The sequence below is a fragment of the Protopterus annectens genome, chromosome 14.part0 (genome assembly GCF_019279795.1).
Source record: "Protopterus annectens isolate FY-2018-M chromosome 14.part0, PAN1.0, whole genome shotgun sequence".
In the NCBI taxonomy this organism is placed as follows: domain Eukaryota; kingdom Metazoa; phylum Chordata; order Ceratodontiformes; family Protopteridae; genus Protopterus; species Protopterus annectens.
The window spans coordinates 630,799,410-630,825,641 of NC_056748.1; the positions used below are offsets into that span (position 1 = coordinate 630,799,410).

Sequence of the window (26,232 nt, forward strand, 5' to 3'; positions counted from 1 at the left end):
TCCTTCTATGTTGCTCAATGTATAAGCAAAGGCATGGCATCTAGGTCCAGAGAGGCTATAATACAATTGTACTCGACCCTCATCAGACCCATCATAGACTATAATGCCCCTTTTGGTATGTACCTTACCCAGCACATGCAGCTACTGGAATGTCCACAAATGTTCCTTATAAAAAGAATATAGGGAGTAAACACAATGTCTTAACCTGATCATCTTAAAACCCTGTCTCTTTTCAGAGTGTCATACAGACATCTGATATGTGATTATTTCTTGGCATACAAGGTATCCCTGGACCCTGTTTTGATGAACCTGCTTCAGATTGGCAAAACAAACAGTATCAGAACTACTAGATTAAAAGACAAAAAGAAATTTTGTTTGCAAAATAAACTGGACATGTTGGAGGGAGATATATGTTTCTTAGAGAATTCCCATTCTCTGGAACAGGTTCCCCATCCATGTGAAGCAGATTTTTTTTCCCCATCACTATTTAAGCACAACTTGGACCAATGGATAGGTAATCAGAAAATGATCCCTGGTATAGCACCTATATCTCTGATGAACAGAGGCAGTCAGTAATTCAGCCCTATATAAATCAAATCTGTGAGTGTCATTTAGGTTGCATGGCTAAGCTTATAAGGGTCCTAGTGGTTGTTTGTCCGGTATATACCTATGAACCTATAATTATCCAAGTTACACTTGAACTGTGTTGGAGAGGAACTCTACTTCACATGGATGAAAGTACATGATGGTGTTGCCTTGCTGAAAAAAGTAGTATTTTTTCTCCTTGTAGTGGAAAATGCAGAGTGACTGAATAATGTGTCACAAAAAATAAAACACACTCATAAACTGAAAATCTGCAACAGAGTTATACAAGAAATGCGAGAACTACATTAATACATACCACCAAATTAAATTAAATGTTACAGAAGTAAGATAACTTAAAAATGGAAACCACAGTAATACTGTGGCCAGATATATTTCAATATTAATTTGAGCTTTTTATCAAATAAACATATGCTAAGTGCAATCCATTAGTGGACAGTTTACTCATACACACTCTGAAAACTTACTGTCCAGTTTTTCTGAAATATTTTTTCATAGCTGCTGCATGTATTTTGCCATATAACTTGCTTCATTTTATTCAGTACTGTTTGAATTGTGTAACATCTCTTGCCATACTAACACATTGGTACTTATTCATGTAGTTCTTCCCAACTTCACTGATAAAAATAGTGAAATAGATAAAAAAGCAGTGACAAATGCAAAATAAAGGAATGCATAATACCCAATTTCATTTAGAAATATATATCCACCTTTATAGAACTATGCTTCAAAAACAGGATTATTTCATATCTTTAAAGTGCTTTAGACATTTGTACTCTCCCTCTTTTCATAGCCGAGACTAATATAAGAATAAATCAGCTACCTGTAGTTTTGTTTGTAGTGTGAGAACAAAGGTAAGAAATGCGTTCTTTATGCATGGTCATCACCCTTAATATGGAAATAATTTCTTAACTATTGATTAACATTTAGTAGAGATTTATTGTGCTAAGCTGCTGAACAGACTGAAAATTTGGCCATTTATATATCAGACCTAGTCTTGTTTTAAGGATATCTTGCCAGAAATCAATGCACTATGAGTCTTTAAAAGACTCACAAGACAATCTGTTCATACTTCACTTAATTACTGCATATGAAGTGGGAATTCCAATACAGACATGCCTTGCAAAATAGTGACTTCTCAAATACAAATGTGAGTATGCTCGTGTCATTATATAACATTAAAAATTAAATATGTATGTTATTAATTATATTTTTTCAATATATTTCCCCCAGACATTTCCTACAGAGCAATTTAGTAATCTCAGTTACCCAGAGGCATGTAACAAATCAAATTTCTGTGCATATCCTTGTATCTCTATTCCTTCTGAGAATAGGTCAGGTTTGCAGAAGGTACTTAATCAAATGCTAATCTTCATTATTTGAAGACTGTATAAAACAAAATAGGATGACCATTCATCATGTTAACAAAATAATTAATTGTTCATTATAATTGGTTGTTCATTAGTAAAAGCCTTAAAAGCAAATGAGGACATATCTTTTGTAGAGAAATAAATTTAATTAAATTTAGCACTGATCTTTATGTAGTTCATCAGACACAACATAATATCACTGTATGAATATATCAGCATTAACATTATTTTTTCCCTATGGTCTTCCTCAGTCCATTACATATAACCCCCGAATGCTTTATGGACCCATTTATTCCCCATGGACAAGAAACACACAGCTCATTTATTCAATTATTCAATCCCTGGGGGCAAGGGGTCAGTAGGTTAGGAGTCAGAGGCTAGTTTTAATGTCCTGCTTCCCTTGCACATTCTGATAACACCCAAGGTGTTGGTGTCCGGTGTATATTTGCAATGGACAGTCACACTTCCATATGATGTGATTAATTGTCCCTGATATCCTTGTAGACAGGCAGTGCTGTGTGCTCACCAGGCTCCAACAGAGATTCTACCATGGAGGATATCTCTGATGTTCATGAACCTCCCATTCCTAAAAGTAGGTTTAATCCCCTTTTTCTTCTATTAATTTATACCAGCTCCAGCAGGGGTCTGAGCAATTAGTTGAACTCAGGTCATGTGGGAGGTGGTCAGGGCTTTACTGCTCTATGCCAGCTGAACAGGGAATACTACCTACTTTTAAAGGAAGTGGATTACACATTACAGGAGAATGACTCAGAAGGAGAGTGATGGTATCCAGTGCATTACGGTCAACGACTAAGTTGCATGTCATGAATATAACTTTATTTAGAAGTGTGGGCAGTAACTAAATATAGGGTTTAAGTGCATTTCAAATATCACCTCCTATAAGATACCTTATATCTTAACAATGTAATACAACACCAGAGGTGCATACATTTTTTGTTAATGAAACAGGATGGAAAAGTATATGTGAGTGTCTTTATGTGAGTGTCTTTGTGTGTGTGTGCGTGTGTGTGTGTGTGTGTGTGTCTGTATGTATATATATATATATATATATATATATATATATATATATACACACACACACACACACACACACACATACACACATATATATATATATATATATATATATATATATATATATATATATATATATATATATATATATGGGTCTAGGACACATGCTCGACTAGCATATGTCCGAATCACAAAACATCGAACACATACACAAAAGCGTTTAACATCGAAAAGCACTTCCGTGTATGTGTAGTTAAAAAAAAAATCTACATTTCTGCAGGGGGGGCTTCACCCCCCTGCACCCCCCCCCTACTTTATTATTCTCACTCCGAGATCGCACTACAGAGGGGAAAAGGGAATTTTCCCTTACCCACACTGTAGTCTGAGCTGCAAAACAGGCACACATACACGGAAGCGCTTGTAGATGTTAAGCGCTTTCGTGTATGTGTGTTCGATGTTTTGTGATGCTAGTCGTGCATGTGTCCGGATCACATATATATATCCATATAAGGATCTACTTCACAATGCCAAAATTTCAGAATGCCATCAACCATATGGCCAACACTATATGACTGACATCCAAAATCTCGACATTGTAAGATCTCTGAAGCATGTGGTATAGAAGGATTGGGATTTCTTTAGATGTAGCATTTCTAACAGAGCTGGGTCAGACATGGCTTTGTAAGTCAATAAGCAGAGATCACCTCTAAGTAGGCGATATGAGACAGAGAATAGTTGGAGTTTTCTGAGTCTGTCCATATAGGACAGGTGTTTAAGGCCTAGGATCCTCTTTGTGAGGTACTTTTGTGGCCTCTCCAGTTGTTGCGGGTGTATAGTGAGGTACATGCCAAATGGGGCATTGTACTCAATGATTGGCCTAATGATGGAAGAGTAGAGGGAGACAATGACCTCTTTCTTCCTGGATGCAAATCCCTTAGTAATGAGATGTGCCACATAGAAGGACTTTCTGACCACAGTGGCAATGTGGTGGTCAAAAGAGAGGTTGCTGTCAACCTGTGTTCCCAGATCTCTTATTACGCCTTCTGTGTTCAGTGGGCTACAATCAGTGTAGTAATTCATGGGAACCAGGTTTTCCCAAAGGGGATGATGACACAATTTTTGGCACTGAGCTTAAGGCCATGGTTGTGACACCAGTCACTGGTCTCAGTGAGGCCTTTCTGTAGGATGTCAACATCACTTGGGGAGTTAATAATAGCTCCCAATGTGCAATCGTCTGCGGACTTTGTCAGCCAGAGTCCTTTTGTGTTGGCCTGGATTTCAGAGAAGTAGATAAACAGGAGATGACCCAGGACTGAACGCTGTGGGATTCCATACGTGACTGATCAGCAGTCTGACTTGGAGTCAACTACTTTCACACTTTGGGTTCTACCTGTGCACCAGTTTGCAACTCACCTAGTGATATAGGGGTTTATGCCTACGTAGTTAGCTTTTCTATGATTCCTGAATGGGGAATGGTATCACAGGCCTTGGCCTGATCAAGGTAGGCTGTATGAACCACCTTGTCTTCATCCACAGCTCCTGTACTAACTCAAAGAAGTTGACCAAGTTGAGCAGTCATGATCTACCCTTCACAAAACCAAACTGTGTAGGATCCAGAGTTTGGAGATTCCCTATATCCTTGTTTATTAAGTCCATGATGATGCATTCCATAGCTTTGCATATCAGACTCGTCAGGCTATTGGGGTGATAGTTCCCAGGGTCTGTAGTCACTCCTCCTTTGTGGAGAGAGATGACTGTAGCAGTGCGCTATTCGGTAGGGCCAAAGCCTGACGTGAGGCTATGATTGAACACGGCACACAGGTGAGATGCCAGTTCACGCTTTAATTCAGGTAGAAGACAGCCAGAGATATTGTCAGGTCCCATAGAAGCTGTATTCCTGGCCTTAGACAGTGCTGTTTTAACCTGTGCAGCAATAATATTGGGTGCCTAGCAATCTACTGGTATTGTGACTGGTCCTTTGGGGGGGTAGAGGGGTAAAATTGGCACTGAATCTGTCGGCCAGTATATTGGCAATATCTGTTGGCTTTGTATAGGAGGTACCATTGTGCAGCACCTCAGAGCAAATCTGGGTATTTCCATGGAGATTCTTTACATAACTGTAGAAGGCCTTGTGGTTGTCATTACTATCTGTTGCAATTCTGTTTTCATAGCTAGCTTTAGAAGATTTGATGAGGGATCTCAACTTTTTGTTGAGGCTGATAAGGGAGTTTTTTCAGTCTTGGGACTTCACCTTATACTGCATCAGTTTCCTCCTTCTGTTGTAGCATTTGTTTATGGCAGGGGACCACCAGATTGGCTTCCTTTTTTTGAAGGAGAGCGTCTTGGTTCTGTTGGGTATGGTGAGATTCATGCATTTGTGTACGTGTTCGTATAGTGCATTGGTGTATATGATTCCGCGGTTATGCAACTATTTTCCATTTGCATAGGTGCCATGAAGTTAGCCACCTCTGTTTTTAGGACCCCAAAGTTAGCTTTGGAGAAGTTTTTCATGGTGGTTACCTTTGTAGCTGTGTGGGCAGGGAGGGATATGGATTTCCAAGGAGATTAGTTTGTGGTCGGATCTAACCATGGAGGAGTTGAGGAGTTCCCATGTTAGTAAGGACCAGATCAAGGATGTTGCTACCTCTAGTGGGGGTAACAACGAGTTGGTTCAGGGTATTGGAATTAATGAATTCCAGAAAATGCTGGACAAGTGTATTGGTACATGAGTAGTTTTCAAAGTTAATGGAGGGGTAGTTGAAGTCACCCTGTATAAGAGGTTAGGTTGGACCCTAATGTTCTCCAGGGTGCTTAGGAACATGAAGTGTGAGTCTAGGGTCATGGTTGGGGACTTACAGCAGGCTACGACCTGAATCGCTGTCTTACCCAATGTTAGCTGCAACTAAAGTATCTCAGATGTGCTATGTTGGGCTACCAGTCTGGATGTGTGCGCATCCTTTATGAATATGGAAACATCACCACCTTTGAAGCTTCGGTCCAAGTTTTCAGGCTGAAAGGTGTGGAATAAATTATAGCCTGGTAGTGCAGGGGTACTTTCTGCTGCCTTGAACCAGGTTTCTGTTACAGCACAAATGCTGATGTTCTCCATTTTTAAGAGTGCTTCAAGCGAGTGCATTTTGTTATTTAGACTTCTAGCGTTGAGCAGCATGACCCTCAGATTGCATTTGTTTGTAGCTGTTACAGTGGTAATTTGGTCTTTAGAACACCACCTAAAAAAGGCACTATAGGGGTGACAAGAGCCTTGGCCAGTATCCAGATGCCCAGGGGTGACAGATTCATGCCATCTCTGGCAAAGCATCGAGATCTGTCAATCATGTCATCCCAGGCAGACAGATATTGGGTCCCCTTAGAATGACACCAGTTGTTGAAATCAATCATTTTCTCCTTGTACTGTGGTTTCATTCTTGGTGATGGTAGGATGCTGCTCAGGCTAGGGTCATACCCACCTGTGCTACATAATCCGAAAGCTCCTCCATGTCTCTTTTCATGTAGTCCAGGGAGGTACATCTCAGGTCATTCACACCCACATATACAATGACAGAGTCATATTTGTACCTGTTGTTGAGGGACCTGAGTGGGTTATGTGGCAGATCCGGGTGCCTGACAGGCATATGACTGTTACTTTCTCCTTATTCAACCTAGTGAGTGGGACATCAGTTTGCCTCACTATCGAGTCACCTATGACTAGTGTGTTGGGCATGCTGTTTTGCCTTAGGGGTTTAGTTGAGTGGCATACTGTTTAGGAGAGTTATGTGTCTCATGATCAGTGTTGTGTTTTGGTGCTCAAGTGCGTTTCTGTCCTGGAGGTTTCTGCTGTTGGGTAGATTTTTATTGAGACCCTCCATGAAGGCGGGTGTGTATTTTGTGTTTTTATGTGAAGGCAGTGCTGGTGTGTGTTTTGGAGGGCAATGTGTTCCATGTGGTGTGGTGCAAGTGTTGACCTTCTCCTCTTGACCAGCTATTCTGGTCTTGGCAGGAGAGTGCGTGGCTTCCAATTTGGATATATAAATGCATCTCTCTCAAGTCTGAGTGTTGGGAGGTAAGAGGAGAGGGTTGTCAGTGTACATGAGGCAGTTGCTACATTGCCTCAGGATGCCCAAGTTCACCAGGTTACTAGGAAAAAGCACAGGGAACTGACTTTTAGACATGCCTGGAGGGGTGGGCATTAATAATAAGTACTGAAGCTGTTTCCTTTTATAACGTTTAGTGCTGGTAACACTTTTCTGTACTACAATAATTGCTAGAAGAAGTCTGGTAAAGTGCTAGACTAATAATCTTGTAAAAGTGTAGGAGAGGAGAGAACTAGCAGATCTAAGGGAAAAATTCAAGAGCAGAATTTGGCACTGCTCAGAAGCTTACAAACAGTCCTGGATACAGCAGTTCTGTATCTGGACTAGACTAATTACAGAAAAGGCAAAAAACAAGCGCAAACATGGGCTTTTAAACCAGAAAGTTGAAAGGGATGGAAAAACTGCCCAAACGGCCAATAAACTGCAATTTCTTGGCTATAAACCACTCCTCTTCTGATAGATAGGCTACCTAGTGCTTACCACTCCCACTAATAAGCTAGAAGGATTCCCTCCAACACAGAAATGCTTGGGGGACTCAGAAGCTTACATACTGTCCTGGATACAGCAAATCTGTAGTTCGTGTCTGACGTCTGCTTCAGATATGAGATGAATGGAATCCCCAGTTGGGCATAGTTTCATCTCCTAAGGCTAAACTCTCATGATCCATTTTGAGCTCGGCCTTTAAGCTATTCAAAAGAGTGCTCTCTCAACATAGAGTGAAAACAACTCTTTTGAGCTTATATTCTTTCCTCACCTGCAAGATTTCCCAGGGTCTAAATCCTACTCTTTTTGGCCCATTGAGACAGCCAGCTACCAAGAGCCTTGAACCAGCAATAGTGCAAGTGCCTATCTTGGCTTCTGAGTCCTTCCTTGAGCAAGTGACTGAGGAGGTTCATAGGAAGCATATGTTCAAGAAGAGGCACCTGAATCTCCCTCAGGAGTCTGTCTCTACTGATGCTGAATTTGAAGAAGGGGAGAGTTCTCTCAGATCCTTCCCAAGCATGTTTATTTTGGAGTAGTCCTTGAACAACTTAAACAGAAAGGAAGATGGTCCACCCCAACTGTGGAGTCAATGTTCATCCTGGCTTTTGGTTATAGTCCATTTACACCTTGAGTATCTCTGCCCACTATCAAGATGGTGGACCTTATCTCTAAGCAGATTTGGAAGGAGATATACTTAAACATATTTGCAAGAAACTGGATAAGTTCCTTGTTTCCCCTAAGGATCATCCTTATTTGAACAACGTTACTGCAGAAGATTGCATAGTGTTGGCAGCAGCCACTAAAAAGGAAATGATGGAAGAAAGTTCCTTTGTAAATCCTCTGAACAGAGAGTCTATTGCATTGGATAGGCTTGGGAAGTGAATCATTGCCTCAACTCCTTTCTCAATGACATCATTGAATTATCTGACACGTTATCCATTTCAGAGAGATTTGACCAATGAAGTTTCCAAATGTCTTTCCCTGGGCTCTTGTTTTCAAAAGAGTAAGTCTGTTGATGTGCAGTTAGCTACCCTTCCATCTTTGTCCAGTGTCTCTATATGCTTTATCTCCAGTGTTAAAAGAGAATATGTCTAGCACTGGCATTTCCATTATGAGCCATGGTTAGATGAGGCTATGTGATTTTGTGTAACATTTTAAGATATCTTTTGTTAACACTCCTTATGATGGAACAACACTTTCTGTTCCCAAAGTCAAAGAATTCATCTCAAGAAGTGAAAAAGACTGTAACTTCCTTTCTGCAACAGGGATTAAATTCTCGACTTCCTCTCAGACACTTTTCAAAGATTTGGAAAGGAAGTAAGAGGATCTTGTTTCATAAGTCTCTCTCCGGGACAGAGGGGGATATCTAATAATGAGCATTGCCTTCAGCCTGGAAGTGGTGTTCAGAACCCAAGGCTTCAGGCATCCTTTCTCTGAGAGGGCTTTCCAGTGCTCATGAGAAGTTGGCCGACTGTCATGCTGTCAGACAGCACTTATCTCTGCACTCAACAAACTGGACGTCCAACACTCAGTCATATGGGTTCAGAGGATTCTAACCAGATGCTACTTAATTTCCTTTCTCTTCCTTCATATACCCCCAGAAAGACTTCTCAACATACCACCCTCTCAAAGGGAAGCAGATGCTTCAGAAATAAGGAAGCTGTTAAACAGTCAAGTCATCCAGGAGGTACCATAAGACCAGAGAAGATGAGGAATTTACTCAAGATTCTTTTTAGTGAAAAAACAGAAAGTGGCACAATGCGAACAAAGCTGAGGACCTGGAACACAAATTCTGCACCAACGAAAACAGAAATATAATCGATTTTTATTGAAAATGAGCGCTTTCGGTAGAGAGCAATCTCCCCACCTTCATCAGACAACAACATTGTTTGAAAACCAACATCTTATATATCCATAGCTTCTTGTCAATTAATTAATTAACATGATTGCTACTGAATTAATTGGTTCAACCATAATTAAATCTGTTTTGCTGAAAGTTTTTTTACAATATAAACTTTAATTTCCTACCATAAACAAATTAGAATAAAATAGATTAGAATAAAACAAAATAGAATAAAATGGTACGCAAAAGCATTCAATGAATTGAGTTTTAAACTCTTTAAATAACTTAAACATATTTAAACATATTTAAAATGCATGACAAATGTCATATAAATATATATATATATATGTATAATATATGTATATAATACATGTATAAATGTGTGTGCTTTACTGTTTGTGATGTTATGTAAAGAATAATCTAATATTTTTTATTATTTCTGTTTTGACTATTTTACTATTCTACTTGATATACAGGTTCATACTATACTACTTATAAAAATATGTGTTATTAGGAAGGTGGAATGTATTAATCCTAAAATGTGAATATACACAACCCATTTCAAAATTGTTTTCTATCTGCCTACGACCATAAATGTTTCACAACTGGTGGTGCCAAGAACAAAAGGCAAAAAACGGCAAGAAACGAGTGTGTTTTACCATTTTTATATATGCACATACTATTTTACCTACTTATAATCTAAAACCTTATAATTACTGTTAAAAATGAAAAATTTTTGAAATATTTAAAATAAAATAAAATTAAAATTAAATTAAATTAAATTAAATTAAATTAAAGATTCTTTTTAGTGTCAAAGAAAAATGGGGACCTAACACCAACCCTGGACCTGATCTATTTCAACAGATTTGCAAAACAAAGGAAATTCCAGATGGCCAGAGCAAAGTCCATTTATCCGTTGCTAAGATGGAACATAGTGATGTGCTTGATAGACCTGCAGGATGCATACTATCATATAAAGACAGACAGATATTCCAGGAGCTTCTTTTGCTTCTGAATGGGACCCAGTAATTTTCAGTTCACTGCCCTGCCCTTAGGTCTCACTACAATCCCCTGGATGTTTACCCAATGCATGGTGATGGTAGAAGTTCACCTCTGACTGCAGGGGTTCCGGATATTCCCTTATTCTGGTAACTATGTCATCTCCACTCTCACCAGAGACTTACTCATTCAGTCTGGAGACTTCTTGCTTCCCCTGTGCACAAACCTGGGGATTACAGTGAATCCAACTAAATCCAAGCTTCAATCAGTAAAGTCCTTAGAGTTTACTGGGGCATGTTTTGACACAAAACTTCGAATTGCAAAGCTCTTCCAGACAAGAATGTGATCCCTACATCAACAAGTACTAGCTGTTTTGTCTTCAACACCAGTAAAATGTATTTTTTGCTTTCTGGGCTCTATGGCAGCCATAACTGCCTTATTTCCCATAGCAAAATATAACATGTATGTTCTTCAGTGGATCCTTGTCAGTTCAGTGGTTGATAAGACACTGATCCATGCCCTTTCAGGTATCCTTGACAAACATCTGAAGGACACATGTCTGATCATGGTTAGAATCTCCACATGTTTCACAAGGATGTCACTTCATTCTTCCTTCTCCACTAGCCATGGTGGCCATGGACACTTCCCTCCTGGGGGGCATTTCCGAGAAAAGGCAGTACAAGCCATATGGTCGCAGTCAGAGGCCAGTCTTCACATCAACATCTTGGAGATGAGAGTGGTTCTCCTAGCATTGCAGGCCTTTCAGGACTCTCTCCCCTTGGGTGTGATATCAGTCCAGATAAACAATATGTCTGTGGTTTGGTACATCAGCAAACAGGGAGAGACCAAATCTTACTTTTTATGTTTAGAGGCCATAAGGGTACTGCGATGGGTTATATCCTCTCATTGCTTTCTTATAGCTGTCATATTCCTTGGTAGTTCGAGGTTCCAGTGGACAGGTTGAGCAGCTCTAGTCTTCTCACATGCAAGTGGTCCCTCAACCCAGCAGTAGTGGAGTGGATATTCAGTCACTGGGGTCAACACTGCTGCAGTCTCTTTGCCTCTCTCCACAATGCTAAATGCAACCACTTTAGGGAGAGCCACCAAGGGATGCTCCAATACATAACTGACCTCTTGGACTCCTCTATACCTTTCCTTTCACACCTCTTGATACCCAAATTTCTTCAGAAAGCTTTGGTGAAGATGTTTTCAGTCATCCTCATACCACCCTACTAGCACTGACAAGTGTTTTTTTTCTTCAGGTCTCATCTGGTATGCCCAATCTAGGTAGGTGTTCTGTCAACTCGAGATCTTTTGTTTCATTCATCATGGTTGCTTCACCTGCACATTCAGTCTCTCAAGTTAACAGAATAGTTTCTCCAATTCCTATGAAGGTTATGCAGTCCAGGTATTCATCATCAGTCGTTCGTATTCTCACTTCTTCACAGATAACTTTAACTAGAAAGGTTTATGAAAGTAATTGGAAAAGATTTTGCATTTTGCAAATCTTGACAACTTCTAGACCCCACTCACTGAATTTTGGATTTTGTAGCTTGTTAAGGGAGCCAGTTACTCTACTATTAAGGTACAGTTAGCTGTATCTTCTTTCCACTTTGGTGAGAATGACACCCCTATTGCACCCATGAGATTATCTAAAGTTTTCTTCAGAGGAACATTTCTACTATGCCCCATACTGAGGGGTCCAGTTCCTCCCCTGGATATTACATTTTCTATTTATTTTAATGAGCAAAGACATTGCATCATCATCAAGGGCACATATTCAAAGCTATGGCTTTCCCTTAAAAACATGTTAATGTTTGAGTTTGAATGTAGGCCAGGCCATGCAGTAGACAGTCATTGCTTTTTAACTGTTATAGGTTACAGCAGAAAATTCTAATTGCAAAGGCCAGGAGATTTACAAAACTGATTACTCCATGTTGAATACATCAAGCTGTCATATAGAGAACTGCTAATCATGCTATTGTCTTCTGTAAGGAATGTATTAACTGCATCACATATGACAGTTGAACATGTGCTCAAAACATATGCTATTCAATACAGAGTGAAGCATATGAGGGTTGAATCCAGAGTAATAAAGGTGCTATTATTCAAAAGTGTGACTGTACAGCAATATATTGAGAAGTTGGCAATTATCTGTCTAGGCTGGGTTACATATCAGCACAGCAATTTACCTAAACATAGCATCCATTTCATACCATATGAATTTACATGGATAATGAATAAAGCATGCTGAATGTGTAAACATACTGGATGTAAGGCTATTTTTATTGCTGCAAATTGCTCAATGAGAAGATCTGTACAACCTGATGAGGGGGTAGCCCAAGACATCCTGCTAAAATCCAATGTAAGCCTGTTGTTTGGTTTCTTGAATTTTGGGATCTATAATTACTCTAGAATATGGCATTTTGGCCATGATCCTTTTAGAGTACTTTTAAATTAAAGCTTATGATCTGGCATTCCTTATTTTAAAGTTGTATACCTTTCCAAAGTAGGTTGTAATGTCTAACAATTAAAAGGTCAGTAAAACTTGCCTATAAAATGTCAAAGGTCTCTAGCTAAACAGTAAATGGTATATGAACACTGCTACCTTGAACTATGAGAAGGTGTCTTCCAGGAGCAAAATAATGTACATCCTTTTGTAAGTTGTCTGCACAAGGCCTTGAAAAGTTATCTTCAACACCAAGTAAGTGTCTCTTGGCTTTCTGTATTTTATAATCACACACACACTACCTCCTACATCCCTTCTTCTTTTCCACAATGTTTCTACCAATCCTGAATTTACTGGACACCCACAAAATATGCAAAAGAACTGGTTTAGACTGTGATACCTCTTCCAAAGCTTTCTGTCTTTACTGGGTGGTTCCAATATGGTTATTTTATCAGATTTTATGCAATGCCCTTAAAATCTTCATTAACCAGTTAAAACCTTTATAGAAGAAATAGTAAACTATATTTACTTAAGGTTAAGCAAAACAAATGGATTAACAAATATATTCTTTAATTTGTAAAAGTCCTCCATCTATAGGCAAAGAGCTGCATAATAGCTCTTTCCTGTCTGTTCTGCATTGTTTAAAAACATCTTTGAGAAACTGTAGCACAAATGTGTACTAGATCCTTGATTTACATCTTTAACACATGCACTCTACAACCTGTGTTTGAAGTCATAAATCGGCCACAATTTCTATCACGGCTTTTTAAATGTTCTCTGATACTGCTTGTAGTTGCAAGGACAGCACAGTACTCATGTCCAGATGCTGAACAGAAATGAATAAACCACTGACTTAAAGTGACCAATTGGTACTTTTGTAGTGTAGCTCATGCCCGTTCATGACTTGCACTCAGGTGATATGCCCCCTCCACTCCAAGCTATCTGCAGCCTTGCTGAGGAAAAAGACCCAAACCTGCAAAAGCAGAAATGAAGTAAAATATGTGGTTATGGAAAGTTGTTCACACTGTTATGCCACTTTATTATTTTTTCATTCATCTTACCTTTTAAGAAGCTTCAGCTGATATTTGCTGATGTATTGTTATGACAACCCCCCTTTAAAACCTTAGGACAGCAATCTGGATAATAATGTTTTGAAAGTCTGTACTAGGAAGACAAGGCCATGCTCCTGCATATTTCTCTGACTAACTCCCAATATCAGTGATAGGAACCAAGACCACTAGTACTCTAGTCAGATGCCTTGTGACAGGATTGTCAGTTGATGCATTAGCAGAGTCACATCAGAATCTATATACAACTGAAAAGTCAGTTGGAAATGGTCTGTTTATGGTCTGTTTGCTCATAGGAGCCAGCAATTTATTATAGGCATTCAAACAAAATAGTAATCAGGCCTTCTAATCTTTTAGCTTCTGGAAACCTACATATCAGTCTTCTTGAGTCCATCAAAAGGAGTACATTTCAGGGTTTCTGCTGCTGGGGAATAAAATTATGCTACCTCGTTGTTCTACATTACTAAAATGTCAAATATGGCTTTTAGCTTAAAAGAAATTAATAGTAAAAATGAGTACCCTGTTTTAGGAAGGATCATTTTTGGAGAATAGATCAAGGCTTGCAAATCATGAACTGTCTTGACTTATATAGTTGCTATTAAGGTAAACTGTATTAAATGTAAACAATTTTGGGAAAAGTAAAGACAAGGGCTCCAAAGGAAGCTCATTAAATTGTTCCAAAGCAAGCTCTTTGTTGTACATAATAGAGGGATGGACATCTTATAGTGATGTAACTGTGCAGCATTATTAGAGAAGAGCTTCATAGGGCCAAAATGCCAAGAGAGAACAATGATTCTTAGTGGGTTAACAATTAAAGACCTGAACTTGTTGAGTGGTAATGGTATTTTTTCTCTGTAAACCATTTTAATTAACAAAGAAAAACACACAAACATATCATACCAATTTAAGTATACGGCTTAGCCAACTTATTTTACAGCACAACAACATAGTTACAATATACACAATTCATACCATACATTTTTTGTTATCTTTGAATCATTTTACATTATGCATGTTGTATATGATAACTACATAGTTTTGTAGTATGTACTAAATTGCCCTTCTCTTTCCATTTAATCTTTTTTCCAGAAAAAAAAAATCTTCTTCTCATATTATAACATTGATTTCTTCAACTTTTCTTCTGCTATCTGTATCTCTATATTGCATTCCATCTATTTTGGAGTCTTTTACCAATTTTTGCTACTCTTGATTCCCTCTCCCTGCCTTATCCATTGTCCTATTTTCTGTTACTGTATTTTAGTAATATTTCCCTTTTCCCATGTTTAAACTAATTCTTTCTTTCTTTAGCAATCACACAACTAGTAATATATCCCTTCTTTCTTCCTTTTGCCATGCTTCTTTGTCCTTTAACTGCTTTGAATAGGCATAAAAGCCATCTCTCCTTAACTTCCTTATTATGCAGCATGCTCTGTATTGCTTTCAATTTTATACTTTCTTTTTGCATCCTCATCTCATACAGAATGGCTTACCTCCTTCTCCCTTTCCTACTAACATTCTGACATTGGATGTTTAAGTTAATACACCAGTAAGCAACTCTGATTACACCCCATTTCTCAATCATTTGGAGTCCTATACTATCTAATGTGGCCATTACAGGAAACAACAGTAGGTAAATCCATTTTCAAATGATTAACATCAGGTATATGTGTGGGCAGTAAACAAAAAAAAAAAACAATCTCTTCCACTCATTACTGAAGGATTTCATACTGGTTGGCAATGTAGTATGTTGGATAATACATCCCATCTCTTATGAAAAAAAAAAGCAACCAGTTTGTCAAATTAGACAGTGAAAAGAGATATACAGAACAGTGCATGGTTTCTGTAGATGCATATCCTTTCTGACAGACAAACACGGGATCAGACTGATGTTTTTAATAAAGGAAAAATCCATTGTTGATTAACCTATCAAAGGACAGCTAGGATCAGTTTGATTTTTTTCTCATATTTTTGTTAGTAGTGTGGAAGTTGTCAGAGTGGCTCTGATGGGTTGTACAATGATGCCAAGTTAACTGAAACCAGACACTGGTCATTGGAGGCTGATGCAAGATGCAAACTCACTTCCCCATTAGCCTTGAAGTTGGTGTTATATATGAGGTATCCTGCGTGAGGAAAATGAGACTTTTTCCACATGATAAAAATAAATATAAAATTTATTTTGAAGAGTTTGCTCCATTTGGAATTGCATTCTTTAACCTTATTCTGTGATATATTCTGAAGGAAAGGGTATGAATGAGAGTAAAAATCTGCAACGATGACTGTACTTTTATCCAAACCATCTCAAGCTTGGAATTGGATGGAAATGTAATCATGTTCCTTTGGAGGAATCATAAAGGCCAATCACTGAAGGGTCAACAATGAATAATGCTGGATCTAAGTTCCATTTTTGGTCCAGAAATGATCAGCTCGGCATTTCCAAAAAAAAAAAAAAAAAATAGATGAACCAGATACTTTTAGAAATTGGAGTTTAGGCCACAGCCCAGAATTCATATGTTATCCTGCACTTCTGGTAGAAATCAGTGACTCATGTTTGTTTACTTATGACATAGCCATGTTGTTGTACAAACGCATCTGATGAAGTCCATACTTTAAACAAATCTGGAAAGCTAAAAAGAAAAAATAAAATGACCAGTAACACCTCTTCTGTGATGATAAAGTATGTAATCAGTGATGAGTCTGGAATCCATGGAAAATTCTAATATGTGGGATAATGTTGCATCCTGTTTGTGATGCATCTTTTTTCAGGACAAAAACAAGGTGAAGGTAACACAAAGTATCTGTATACATTTACCTAGACTGCCGATACCTGTCAGTAGAGATCCCTGATTAAGGAAGGCTTTAGCAGAATTCTTTACTCAATCCAAATTTTTGACTGATGCTACAGATTCTTTAGTAATGAAGAATTTTTTCACATGTGGCCTAGCATTCTGAATGCCTTGTGTTTGCTGGTATTTTACCAAGGGATCTGAGAAAAGAACTGGTCATTAGCACCAAGACCACTAGTACTCTAGTCAGATGCCTTGTGACAGGATTGTCAGTAGATGCTTTAACAGAGTCACATCAGAATCTATATACAACTGAAAAGGCAGTTGGAAATGGTCTGTTTATGGTCTGTTTGCCCATAGGAGCTTATTGGTTGTCTATTGAGGTTTACTATCAAATGTTTGAAATTTACCTTGACAACATTCATAAGGTTGAGGGCAAAGGTGCAAAGTTTTAAAATTGAGAGTGGAAATTCCGTCACCTCTGAAACATTGACACATAGCTTGTGTGCATTGTTTTGAGCATTGCTGTTTACAATTGTACCACACTCCAGTGGGGATTAGGAAAATTTCCATTTTCCTCACTGTAGTGCAATTACAGAGTTAAAATATATAATTAGCATGGGGTGTGGGGATGGCTTGCCCCCTGAAAAACAGTAAAAAACACTTATGATAGTTGATATATATTTTTTTTTGCAGAAGATGAAAGTTTCAGGAAATGCTGAATGTTGATTCTAGCTTTCAGAACACTCAACATTTTGAACAATCATCAAAACAGTTTCCATCCCTATTTTTTGACCATTAAAGTAAATGCTAATACTGTTTCACTATTTTGATAGTAAACTATCTATTGAACCATGGTCTCAATCTCTTGTGCATTGTCCATAGACATAATATAATCTTTTCTTCATTAAATCCACAGGATCTCCCAAAAACTCATTTTTGGATAGGGAATAGAATACATTTAGCTTTTTTCTCTTTGCATGTCAGGAATAGGACATGCAGAAAGGTAATCTCAATCAGCAAACTGCTGCATCAGATACTCCTTCAATTATGAACAGGTGGCATACTAATCTGGGTAAGGGTAAATCTGAATGACATTTACAATGACAGATGCTTCATCTGTGAACAGATATTTGTAAATGCAATGCCAGGAGTTTACTGCAAACTGGAAATGTGGTTTCTTTTACTGAAATCAGATGATGCTAAAGTGGGGTTAGAAAATTGTTATGAGTTGTAAAGTATATTTTAGAGCTACACTAAAAGTCCACATCCCTTGTAGAACAGGAGGCAAGAACAGAAGGGCCATCATCTTCAATGTTTGAAGCATGACATACTTGCTGAGGTAGAAGAAATAGAAAAATAGTCTCCTTACACTACATTTTCCAGCAAAATAAATAGTCTAAAACTATAGTCTGTTCACTGACTGGAGAAATTACATTCTCCTGAACTTTGTTAACTATGTCTATTGAATAAGCTTAGGATGTGGCTTTAATGAAAACACTGTCCTGAACCATTTTATTAGCATCCCTTCCACAAATTTGCAGCTATAGCTTTTCAATTCCAAATGCTTCCTTAGACCATATTTGCCTTCTTTTTACAAGGATGTGACAGCTCTGGACAGTTGGGAGCTTATCATTCTAAAGGTAAAAATGGAATCCCAAATGTAATTTCTTGGAATACTCTCTGAAGAGAAGAGTTAGAACTGGGAGATATTTCCTTATTCCAGCTTCCCCCATCGGATCCTCTTTGAAAGTCCAGAAAAGGAAAATATTGAAAGAAAGCGTGTTCTGACTCTTCTTTTTCCTATAGAAAGTTTAATTCCTACTATGAACACACTGTAATGTAGTCACTTTGAGGAAATGTGGGAAAATGCAGTCTAATTAGTGTGTGTGTGTGTGTGTGTGTGTGTGTGTGTGTGTGTGTGTGTGTGTGTGTGTGTGTGTGTATATATATATATATATATATATATATATATATATAGGGGTCTACTTCATATGATTGAAAGACCATTTGACTGAAACCCATTTGATCGAAAACCAGTATTCAAGGCATAAAACTGGAATTTGTCCCCCTACCTAATGTCGTGCGACCCTGGAGTTGGCATATATAGTTAGGGGGGAGGGGTGGGGGGCAAGACCACCCACCCAGTTTCCTTTAAAAGAAGAAAATAAAACAAAATGTACACCCCCACCACCCCCCTAATTATATATATCAACTCCAAGGTTGTACAACATTGGGGAGGGGGACAAATCCCTGTTATTTGCCTTGAATACTGGTTTTCGATCAAATGAACTTTTGATCAAATAGGTTTCAGTCAAATAGCCTTTCGATGATATGAAGTAGACCCATACATTATATATATATATATATATATATATATATATATATATATATATATATATAGATAGATAGATAGATATAGTACGTATGTATAGATTTTATACACACACACACACACACACACACACACATTATATATATATATATATATATATATATATATATAGATATAGATATAGATATAGAATGTATGTATAGATTTTACACACACACACACACACACACACACACACACACACACACACACACACACACACATTATAATGTCTAGATGAGAAACATTTTTATCAACAGAGTAACCCGTTTAGAGTAGTTAGAACAGAATCCTTATAGGCACACTTAACAGACAACAAGTTAATTATAGGTTTGAGATCCACAGAAGTTGAAGCATGTGGAAGGAAGTAGAAAGAGACTGATGGTATGCCTTTAATAAGCTAAAATACAAGACTGAAATTCAAAACCTTTTAACAAACCTTAGTATAATCAAACTTCAAACATAACACATATTGCAATTATTTTAAAACACATCTGACATTTTAAATCATAATATTCCTACAATAAGCAGTATATTTAGAGAGAGTGGCTGCAAATAATGTGGTAGCAATTAATTACCCTAATCTAGCAGCTGAACCTATATGTAAAAAAAAAAAAAAACAGGTTTGATAGGATAAGCTGAGAAAGTGAATGCTGAGAAGTCCACTGTCTGCAGGTAAAGGAAATGATGGAGATCATTTAGATAACCTGTAAAATAGGTTAACAATGGAAGGGAAAATTAACAAATGTCTAAAACGTTTGTATTCTGAGTTAGCTGCAAGTTAGGGAAGAGGAATACACTGAGATTTCTTAATATCAGAACATGTATGAATATGGATACAGAGAATATTCTATAAGCAGCATGGAGGAGTGTTTAGAGAGAACAACGGTCCCCTGATGAGGCATATGTACCCCATCTTCCTCAGAATAACTATAAGTAATGGTAGAAAGCTTTTGTAAAGGGATAGAATGGTAGCTTTATTTAAAAGGTTACACTAACATGGCATAAAAAGCACAAAAAACCCTATCTTTTAATTGTCCAATAGCTTTTTAAAATAGAGCTCAGTGGTGCTGACAATGTCCGGACAGGATGTCAAAATGCTAAATGTTATTGGAAGACATTTGAAACTGAGGGCGAGTGGCACAGTAGGCAGCATCTAGCCTTGCTGCCTCAAACCTCTTGGTTGTCTGGTTCACTTCTCAATTGCCATGCTTTATGTACAGAATCTGTAGATGTTTTCTGTATTGCATGGGGTTGTTTCACTGAGTGTTCCAGTTTCAGATTCTTCCCACAATCAAAGATCATCCATAAGTGGACTAATGCTCCTCTTAATTGTCCATAAAGTATGGATGCTGTGTGAGTGCTTTTGTATAGCCTGAAATGCATGTAGCAGTATAAGTTTTAGTTCCCTTATACCCTTGTTCTTGGGATGGAGGGCCCTAAGGGCTCTGGCCATGTCATAAATCCTGGCACCAGAGAGACACCTAAGCATAACCCTAGCTTTACTCAGTCTAGTCAGTGGAACATCATTGTGTCCGGCTGAAGTGAATGCTGTGTGAGCAGGGAGTAAGAGAAGATTGAACCCAAATATTCAGCTATTTAGATATAGGGTAAGTAAGCTATCAGTGTGGACGGTGGGGGAAGGGGGTTAAAAAACACAATAGACTGAGTTGTTATTGGATCCCAAATAGCACAGTCTGAGTTTTGTAGGTATTCAGAGTTTTGAGTCACCAGTTTAAGGGAAGGATGCAGCCTTTCTATAAGCTATTTTTAGATATACAAGCTTTGGATTCTGTGTGTTAAAATGTTAATATTGCATTTTTACAGTGTTAGGTATGATATACAGAAAAACAAAAGCTGTCTGAGAATTGAATTGGTGCACACCAGTACAGAGAATACCTGTTTTGGAGAGAAGTATTTTAATTATTATTTTGTGTGCTATTTTGTCTGCAGGTTTGATGCAAAGACTAGAGTTTGTGTGTTTTATTTATTTATTTATCTGTTTATTTATTTGCCTGCCATTGTTTACTGGGAAAATTCAATTGGGCAAAGACCTTTTTCAGTGGAGGCTTGGGGAAAAAAACTGCAACTGAAAATACAAGTACAGATCAATACTAATATTGATTATAATTGAACTTAAGAGAAAAGAAAACATTCACAGAGCTACATAAACATATTGAATGAAAGGATTAAAAAAAGAATACAAGATACAGCTATTTATTTTTTTATTTATGTATTTATTTGTTGCTGTGATGTTAGCAGTATCCCCTGATGGGCTAACAACTGAGGTAACAAAGGTGATTATTTCTGCTAGATAGATTTAGGAAGAGTTTGTGGTAGAAACAGGATATAAAGCAGGAATTAGTTGACCTTAACAAGATTCAGGGGAAAGGGTAAGAGAACTAAGTATTGAGGAGGTATGAGATGTTAATAAATGAATATTTATGATGATTTTGGGATTATTCATGTATGACTATGGATGAAATATAGAGAAGATGAGGACTGGACATTTAGAGATGAGTAGAGGAATCACCCGGGTAGACATGTACAGTGCCATATTGATTTGTTGAGACGATGATGTTTTATTTGTTACTAGAAGTAGTGAGGGTGTATATTTTCTTGTAGAGACAATGTAAAGGAGTTTCAGAGTTCAAATACTTTGGAGGAGTAGAGGGCATCCCTGTTTGAGTTACTGGAGAAGCGGATGCTAGAGAGAAGTTTATCAGAGGATCTATGGGCTTGAAAGGGGAGTACCATGATATGCCTGAAGATAGTGTTAGACACTTGTTAGGAAAATATACCATATTTTGTGCTTGTTTTAGATGATAGAACTTCAGGAGAATAGGACATTCAAGCCAATTTACTTGCATAAGAGCTTTGCACTTATGGGTGTATGTGGGTAAGTTGGATGTGAATCTATGTTTTTATAGATTTGTTTCAGGGAAGAGAGAAGGCTTGAAGGTTGGTGGAAGTGAAGGTGACATAGAAGAGGATCAGGAGAAGTAAAGAAGATATATTTTCTAGTGAATTTAGTGAGAAGATCTAGTAGTTTAGTGTGATTAACCTGGTCAGTGGAGGTCCCAAATGAAAATGGAGTTTTTGTTGGTTAAGCACAAGACCAAGAAAAACAATATCAGATGCCCAGTTAAAGTCTACAAATGTGTCCTGAAGTTGATCATTGTCTGTATGATTTTTTCCTTAGTAGTTGATTAGAGAGTTGTGGTAAAACTATGACCAGAGTAAATCCATGCTGTGAGAATAAAATAATGTACTGATGATAACTAAGTTCTACACATAAAGTCATCTTTAGGTAGTTTGTGAAAATATTTCAAACAGGCATTGTTAACTGGGCTGCACTACCGAATCTTAAATGTTTGTTGTTTATTAGATGAAGCATAAAATTAGGAAAAAGTGCTAACTTGTTTGTCAAGGCTCTGTCCTGCCATGTTTAATTGAACCACATCATTTGCAATGTATTGAGCCTGCCATTAGGGTACATTGATCTTTGAGAACATGAGGAAAGTACATAGATATGAATAAATAAGTATATTCCCTTATGTAGACTAGAAAGAAAAAAAAATATCCTGGCACTTCATCAGCTTCAAAAAGCAGCACCATGTCTTGCACCTTCTGTTGAAGCACGATGGGAATGAGGAAGGACGATTATATTGTTCTACGTCCCATCGCGTGCTATGCTCAGCCCTGGAGGGAGGCCTCTTCTATGCCTTTTATGAGCAGGAAGGCAGGACTGCAGACTTAATCTCTCTATAAAATATATTCCTTTACATATGAGGCAACCATATCAACATCCCACAAAGTAACACATTTCATTATACAAATATGGTTAAATAGTGGCTGGAAATCACATGAATTAGGTAGCTAAAGCAACTTTACTAGTTAAACCATAAAACGCTAACTGATGAACACATTATACCAGCATTTATAGCAAATTCTATATTTTGTTTTCAGATAAATGATAGATTTTGAGTATCTGAAATAAGAGTGCAGCTCCAGAGGAAGGAGAGTATAGATACCACATGTAGCACATCATTTCTATAGTCCCATTTTTGAAAATACATCATAGACTGCTTCTTGTAGACTAGGGAGCTCAAATTGGAAGAATTAGTACAAAATTGAAAAGTTCTGATAATAAGCTGTTGCCCTAACAACTCCCAAAAACTGCGCAAGGTCCTGAACTTGCACAGACCCACCCAGAACTACATTCAGATTTCGCTGTTAGATGTAACAAACATCCTGAGCTTCCTCAACTAGTTCACCTGCAGTTGTAAGACCACATAACTCAAGGGGCTGAAAATTCAACTAGAAATAGTAGTAGAGGCAATGTTCTGTTATGCTTGCAGTACAGTATATTTACTGTCCAAAGTACTCCGGCAAATAAATTATTAGACTTTAGCACATACTGGATGACACATCAGTTTTGGAAACTCTCGCTGAGGCATGCACCATGGGTAGATGCATTAAAGCACACTTTTGCCATCATACAAGATATACAAACAATTAACTGTTTGAAAATATAAAACTGAATGTATACAATTTTTGTACATTTACTTTTTTTCTGACATCCAGCTTCATAGAGCCTATACTGGGTAAAATCCCAGTCACTGTTAGGTCCTCTGATTCATCTTTTCAAGTTGGCATACTAGTTAAGGTGTTTGACTTACAGATGCAGGATGCAAGGTGCAGGGATTGATTCTGACATGGGGTAATCGGCTAGGTGTAAAAGGGTCCACAAGGGAAATTAGCCAAGTAATAATCTATGAAACTCAAAACATATTCATCATTCCTATGCTGTGCAGAAGCATTGTTAGTTGTGAAACATGAAACAATGCAGTCATTATCTACCAATTCTACAAAACCGTTTTGTGTTATGGTTTTGTGACTGTGGAAGCCTGTATGTGCTGAAGTTGCCACTGATTCACGTAAGAAAGAAAAATGGAAGAGAGTGAGATAAGTCAAAAGGACTGTCAGGGATATATATATATATATATATATATATATATATATATATATATATATATATATACATGGTTTACCTTCATATCGTCGATCACATATGATCAACTGGTGACATCATTGAACCGTTTCAGAGAAACCAGAACCGCAAAACTTTTAAAATGCCGAATTTTGACCTCCACACCAGTGCTACTATGGGTCAAAAGGGGGGGGGAGTTTAGCGTTCGGATATGTGATATTCGACGTTTGGGACGTTCACATTTCGGTATTCGCGGAAGCTGGGTCAACCATACTGAGATCGGCGTAATGAAGGTAAACCTATATATATATATATATATATATATATATATATGTGTGTGTGTGTGTGTGTGTGTGTGTGTGTGTGTGTGTGTGTGTGTGTGTGTAAGTGTGTGCGCATCTTCCAGGATTATTTACATTTCTTACATTCATCACATCCCTGTATGGAATCCAGCTTCCTCACAACTATGAATTACATGTAGTTAGTATTTTTAAATGCATGAATTAATGGACTGTTTTATATTGTGCATGGGAGATTCCTACATTTGCTTTTAAGTCAGGTAGAAATCTGATACTTCATATCCTGCAGCCTTGCTATTAGCCTATCTGATATCAGAATATTTTCTTCAGTTACAAGATGATTAACAAGCAGTGCTGTTCAACTGTTTTAAGGAGCAGATTTAATAGTGGTGTCATTTACCATTAACACATTTACAGTTATAAGTAGACATGAAAACCATAAGACCAAACTGGCAGCATATTACAGACACAAACCTCATCTAGGGTTACCACCTGTTCCTCTTTGCATAGCACAATCCCTATTTAAGCATTGCTTCCTGTTGGGGGAGGGTATGAGAAATGGCAAATATCCTTACATTTTAGGACAAAAAGTATTGACAATGTTTCCTCTAATATTTGCAGAGAACAATTATTTTGCATCTGAAATACCTTAATATTATATGAAACAGTCTACAAGAGTTAGCTTTTATTTTCACAGAAATATAGTCTAGTCCACTGGATTATTTATGAATGTGGTTTGTCCTGTAATATCTTATATTTCAATAAAAATATCCCACCTTGGCCATTTGAAAAGGTAGCAACCTAAGCTCATCTTAGGGCCTTAGTACAGGTTAATAAATAAAGCAGATTTATTTCAATTCTAGAACTTATTAATGAGATTTAATGTACTGTCTTGCAGCTAGAAACTTGCATAACTAATACTTCAGAAAAAACATTGCAGTCAGCAAGTACTGAATTGGACACTTCTACTCATAAAATCAAAAGATGCCTTTTTGTCAGGGTGCATTATTTACATCCAGCACTTATCAAATATATGACAAATAATCCATAATTTTCATTTGACGAATCACGATTGTTAAGTGCTTGGGGAAGTTCTCTCCCAAAAACATAATGCAGCAGTGACAGGGGACTAGATTTTTAATAAAAATGAATTAGTTAGAGTCTCTGCAATGTCTGCTGCATGCAGAGAGGCAAAATTATATGTAGGTTAAGCAGTGCAGACCTACAGACAGAAATATGATTAATTTTATTTAATTTTGAACAAAATATTCAGTGCTACAGCTTATTTGACATAAGGCATCAGGAGCATATTCCAATAGCATCCTACAGATTGATGGTGTATGCGTTTTCACTGAAATCCTCTCTTCATTATGCAGGGCAACTGAGATACTGAAAGGAAATTGCAACATTTACATATCGTTAAAATGATGGCATCTGTATCTGCAAATTCAGTGTGTTATGTGCTGAAAAGAAATGTGCAGCTCCAAAGTATTGTTTTTTTCTACGCTGTAGACTGTAGCCCCTTAAGGGCATGCATTAACGAAATAAGAAATTGATTAAAACAGTCTGTACTTTTAGGTTATCTGATGCATCTTCCTCCAGTTAATTATCTTCTGTTGTACTTTTTTCTTCTCTAGCTGTTTATACATCTCCATGGCTTTGATTGTTGTATGTATTCATTTGCATTTCTTAACAATTTGAAATACCCTGTTTTAAATGTTCTCACATACTTTTTCATTTGCTGTGCTTCGTTAAGCATTGGCCAAACAATGAATACATCATCTACAAAAGAAGGGCACATTTTTGCTTTTCAGAATATTGGCAATGTGGATTACAGAAATAT

The 26,232-nt window shown here is 37.5% G+C and overlaps 1 protein-coding gene across 1 annotated transcript in view; it reads right to left on the reverse strand.

Moving 5' to 3' along the window:
- The window catches only part of LRRTM3 (leucine rich repeat transmembrane neuronal 3), a 1,115,649-nt gene that overhangs the window by 188,691 nt on the left and 900,726 nt on the right, over positions 1-26,232 (reverse strand). The gene's annotated exons all lie outside the window — the stretch shown is intronic.